The sequence below is a fragment of the Apium graveolens genome, chromosome 7 (assembly GCF_009905375.1).
Source record: "Apium graveolens cultivar Ventura chromosome 7, ASM990537v1, whole genome shotgun sequence".
Lineage (NCBI taxonomy): Eukaryota > Viridiplantae > Streptophyta > Magnoliopsida > Apiales > Apiaceae > Apium > Apium graveolens.
Window position 1 is genome coordinate 226,497,825 of NC_133653.1, and position 6,143 is coordinate 226,503,967.

The 6,143-nt window shown below is 32.5% G+C and overlaps 1 non-coding gene across 1 annotated transcript; it reads left to right on the forward strand.

The window, feature by feature from the left end:
- Positions 1-234: 234 nt before the first annotated feature.
- Positions 235-341, forward strand: LOC141675334 (small nucleolar RNA R71). The gene has a single exon (XR_012555992.1). It is a non-coding gene; the product is annotated as a small nucleolar RNA R71 (small nucleolar RNA).
- Positions 342-6,143: the final 5,802 nt, after the last annotated feature.

Below are 6,143 nucleotides of genomic sequence, written 5' to 3' on the forward strand. Positions count from 1 at the left end.
TTAAGTTGGGCAGCTATAGCAGTTGCTGCATCCAACTCCAGAATTCCTGCTAACTTTCCCTGAGTCAGTCTCTGGGAAGGATTCTGGTACTCATTAGCAGTGATCAGTTCAATAAGTTTATAAGCTTCATCGTAGCTTTTAGCCCACAAGGCTCCTCCTGATGCTGCATTGAGCATGGGTCTAGAAGTAGCACCCAATTCATTGTAGAAACAATTAATAATCATCCAATCAGGCATGCCATGGTGTGGGAACTTCCTTAGCATCTCCTTATATTGATTCCAAGCCTCACATAGAGATTCTCCAGTTTACTGAGCAAACTGTGTAAGAGCATTCCTGATTGCAGCAGTCTTTGCCATAGGGAAGAATTTAGTGAGAAACTTTTGAGCAAGATCTTCCCAAGTGGTGATAGACCCTGCTGGTAGAGAATGTAACCAGCACTTAGCTTTTTCCCTCAGAGAGAATGGGAAGAGTCGCAGCTTGATAGCATCTTCAGTCACATCATTGAATTTGAAAGTGTCACAGATCTCGATGAAATCCCTGATGTGCATGTTGGGGTCTTCAGTAGGAGATCCCCCAAACTGAACTGAATTATGTATCATCTGAATTATGCTTGACTTGATCACAAAAGTGTTAGCCCTGATAGCCGGCCTGATGATGCTTGACTGAATGTCATTGATCTTAGGCTGAGAATAGTCCATCAAAGCCTTAGGATTTTCTGCTTGATCACCCATCTCTACTAAAAATGGTTCTTCGATATTCTCTTCTTCTACCTTCTTTTCTTCTTCAAAAACTTCCTTTCGAACCACCATAACTTCTTCCTCGGCTTTATCCAGAGTTCTCTTACGAATACGCGAACACATATGCATACACCCTCGATAGAGTACCTGGAATAAAACAAGGAAACGAATAAGTAACAATGTCCGAGTAAATGAACTTTAACGACCACTGATGGAAAGCACATAAACTATGAATTAACACTGCAGTCCCCGACAACGGCGCCAAAAACTTGTTATTCGCTAAATACGCGCTAATAATATACGCAAGTATACGAGTTTGCAAGTAGTATAGAATCTTTTCTAGTTCGTTCCCACAGAGACTGGCTTGGTTAACTAATTAATTCATGCACTTAAGCAATAATGTATGGTTATTATTCAATGCTAAGACAATAACAAATTGAGGTTGTTTATAACTAAGAATTAAACTAACAATTATAACTAAGGGAGTAAAGATGATTGAATTAATAAATATGACAAACATGAGATTCTAACTTCATTAAATACTTCATTCAATAGCCTTATCGTTCTTAACCTTAGCATGCAATGGTGATGACACTAATCAGATAACACGAAACTGATAAACGCCAACTTTTGTTGCACGAATACCATACTACCAGACATCCACAAAAGAGATAGAAGCTGAATAGACACCAATTATATTGAGACCCAATATGTCTATATAATTTGACAACATAACAGTTTAAGAACAAGTTATCTATCTTGATTACATAGGGCAAGTAAGATGGTTAAAATTACTCACAAATCATGCATAACAAATACATGAACCTATGCTAGCATGTCAAGTTCTAAACCCTTAAATTCACTTTCGCTTCATTAAGAATTAACACACTATCTTATAAGTTTGCGACGTTCAAAAGACGAATAAGCACAACCAATACTAGGTTATCATACAATCACCACATACTAAGCTATCGAAATAATTTAACTAAAGTTATCCATAAATAAATCCGCTAGTACCCCACGATAACGATTAGCCCATAACCGGACTCATCATCAACGTGGATTCCGATGAAAGCATGGTATAATAAACGTAGTCTTTATACTTAAATAGCTAAACCAAGTACGAAACAAGAGTAAGGTTCACAAGTAAGAAAACTAGCATCCAAATACAACTTAAAACAAAGTTTCACAAGTAAAAACAAGATCTTCTTTGTCTTCGTTGAATCGTGCTAATACGGTCTTCTTACAGCTCTCCTTGATATGTGTCTGGCTTGATAATACTTCTCAAAAATGACCTAAAGTTATTTATATAGCAGCCCCATATAATCTAGAAGTCTTCCAATTCGAATTAGAATAGAATCAGAATTCTGCAAAAATGACCCGGCGCGGCCGCGCGCTATCATAGCGCGGGCGCTGCCTTTCTGACATCCTGGCACGGCCGCGTGCTTGACCGGCGCGGGTGCACCGTACTTCTAGAAAAACTTCAGATGTTCTTCTTTTCCTTGTTGCTTCGAGCCGGCTTTCCACGAGCTTTATTCCAACACCACCTTGACACCAAATTAGCACCAAAATAATGCTAATTCACCTGATTACCTAGTTAATGCCTGAAATGCAAAAACAATCGAAAACACGTTAAAACACTTAACAACTTGAGTACAAATGCATCAACTCAAAGCTTATTAGAGCATTATAAAGTGTCATAAATGCCACTCAACATTTGCAACCAAAGATGGCGCATACTTGGCTAAACAGGCAAATTCAACTTCTTATTCTGAGACAGTTTGTTTTTCTCCTTGCTCCAACCTTATAAAATCATGCTCCAGCTTAACCAGAATCGTTCTAGGAAAGTACTTGTCCTGAAATGACTCCTTAAAAGTTTCCCAAATGTATGCTTGGGCAGCTCCTTCCTCGTTGCCTTCAATCCATCTATTCTCCATCAGCCACCAATCATAGACGCTCCCTTGGGGTTGGTAGCTTGCCAAATTGACTTTCTGTTCGTATGCACTCCCCTTCCTTCATATCTTGCAGCCACTTATCCACTTCCGAAGGATTTGCGGATCCTTCAAAAATGGGAGGACTTATCTTCTTAAATTCAGATATCAAGCTCCTAGGTCCACCTTGCTGATTCCCCACTAACGTTGCTAATTTTGGAGCCAATTGAGTCATGACGTTGTTATTATTATGACGAGGCATGATTCCTACATATACGTTTAAAACTCAATCCCGATATAAATAATAATATACAAAATATCCATGACAAAGTAAAATCAATGCTTGAAAGTTTATTTATAAATCTCCTAAAAAAATATAAGTAATAAAAAAGATACATATATTAAATGAACTGCAATCTAATGATAAGCTCAATATTTCTTAAATAAGCGCTCCATTTGGCGATTCGTGATTTCCATTTGGAGTCGTATGTCAGATATGAACTTATTAATCTCCTTAACTCCTGTTCCGGTACACCATTTTTCTAAAGTTTTTGGATCATAAGAGTTAGTGAACTAAAAAAAATATCATTCTATTTCTTTTTATAGGTCTGTTGTGCAATTATTGACTTAATTCTTTCATCCTTAAATTTCTTCGCTAAAACATCTCTTTATATCTTCAAATTTCAACTTTCAATAGTTAACTCATCAATCTACTTCTCCAGCCAAACAATAGTATCACTGTCCACATCTTCCAACTCCCCAAGAATTCCTCCTCGCGGTACCACCGGTCCAGTAACTGAGTCATAATTATCATAATAAGGAATTGGTGCTGAATCCCCCACATCTAAAGTAGTAGGGGTCGTTACCTCTTGCTCTTATTCATCCTCATCCTCCATGAACTCCTCTTCCGGATCATCCTCATCAAACATCTCATCTTCAAAACCCCAAAAATTATCATTATCTGCCATCTACAAGAGCCACAACAAAATGTTAACATTTTAAAACTCTCAACTCACAGGTCACGCCTAAAAGGCAGTCTACATGAGGCTAAACTAAGCTCTGATACCAACTGTAATACATCGACTTTTTAAACAATAATTATACTTAAATATTCAACTAAAACTCTAAATTATATTCATAATAAGAATAAGTTTCTAGTTGTCCATAAAATTCTAAAATCCAAGACAGAAATCAAAACATTTAAGTTGAAAATAAAGTCAAATCCTGAAGACACATCTCCAATATAAACATAATCACTGAAACATTATTCCAAAGCAAGATCAAATCAAGTCCACCTTTAAGATGTCCCAAAAGCTAAACACCTGAAAATTTGTATGTAATGAGCCAAAGAGCCCAAGAAGAAAACAATTCTACACTAGTAGATCAAGTATCATAATTTTATAAAACCAAAATCATTGTCCAATAATTTATATGACATAAAATATAATTTAATTCACAACTCTCTAAGACCACAAATACATGGTGACACAGTATCAAAAGTTCATAATTTTTATGAATAATGTACCCCTTACTAAGGTATCATAGAGTGTGTGCTACCGAAGGCATCTTAAGTAGTACTCCTTAGTAGTTCCGGAATTATACACAATTACTAACCGGTTCATGAGTCAGAGCTCACTTGGAATTCTTATTTCTAAAACATGGTACTTGATCCATAAATTTTAAAATAAAAGTAGTACAAAAATATTTAAAAGATTTCAAATAAAAATAAAAGTGTGAAAAGTTAACTTACCTTACGGTGCTAATGAAGGTCCAAAATATTGCCAAGTAATACCTATATATAAGTGAACCAAACAAAGATAATTACTAACCTAATTTATATAAGTAAAGCAAACACATTAAATCCAACTTAGGAAAATATCATGTTGAGCGGCAATGTCAGAGTCAACAGATTAATACATATTAGAATTATGTACCCTAACATGCTCACAAAAAGAACAGAGTAATAGGTTGATAACCATAAACAAAACAGAGTAATATGATGACAACATAAAATCATAAATAGAATAATAGGCTGATAACAAAACAGAATACAAGAGGACAAACTTTAAGATTTTAAAGCATAATTTAGATAGTGTAAAATAATAAATAATTAATCATAGCTTTTCATTCATCAAATCAAATAAAATATTTACTAAATCTACCATAATATATAAATTAAGGCAAATACATTAATAATACATAAATAATTTATATATAAGATGAAAATAAATATACACACGTTACCAGGCACATTAAACTTACCGGATGTATAACACTTTGAAAAATAAATAATAAAAACATGTATAAATTTTACTTTAACTACACATGAATAATAAACACATTATTAAAGTCTAGACATAATATATTTAGTATAATAACATGTCAAAACAATACCAATTCATTTTATTTTAACACTCGATAATAAATTATCTATGACTACCAAAATCAGATATTATATAATAACAACAGATAATATAATAATAGCAATAATGATAACAATACATAATAATCATAATATTAATAAAATATGCAAGTTAGTGAACATATTATATAAAATAATAATATTACAATAAAGCACACACGTGTATATAATTATATGAAATTACAACATAAATCATTAATTTGATACTTTGGAGACACCTACATAATTTAATAAAATCATACGATTCCTACCCTAAATCACTAGTTTAAAAACATGGTATTTGAATATTTAACAAATTAATACCAGGTACATATGAACTAGTTAACAAATATCAATATCTAATAGCATGTATAAATCATATATTATATCAAATCAACAAGTATGCAAGCATTTGAAAGAATTTGACATCTATATAAATTAAATGTATTAAAGTGAGTATAAAAAGGTAAGAAAACACATTTTAAAAGAAAGCTAAAAGAAAACAGAGAGAATGAGGACTACCTGAGAAAGAAGATGATGTGCAAGAAATAAACTTGTTGAGACACATATATTTATTTACAAATTTGACGTAATGCACTCCTAATATGACAGTTAGTTATCACCCACTATTTTAAAATGACCCATATCTTGTCTCTGATTAAAGTGTTTTTTTACCAAGTAAAATAGACATGTAAACATATAAAATAATATATAATTATTTTAAAGATATTTTAGAACATAAAAAATTTATTATTCAAATCTATATTTTTAAAATCTTACATGTATGTATATGGACCTATTAAAATTATAAAATATTTAGTTTTACAACTACAATTAACTTAAGTCATATATAATTTTTTTATAAAAAAAACATCGGTTATTACATTTAGGGCCTTCTAGGAACCAAACTCTAATTATTAACCATTTTTAATATTTTAGATTTCACTAATTCTTAATTTGAATTTTAAAAATATTAAAATATTTATACATATAAATAAAATACGAACAAAATGCTTATAAAAAAAGAACAAAATATCCCTTAGAATAACGTGTTAAGCTTGGAAACGTAACATT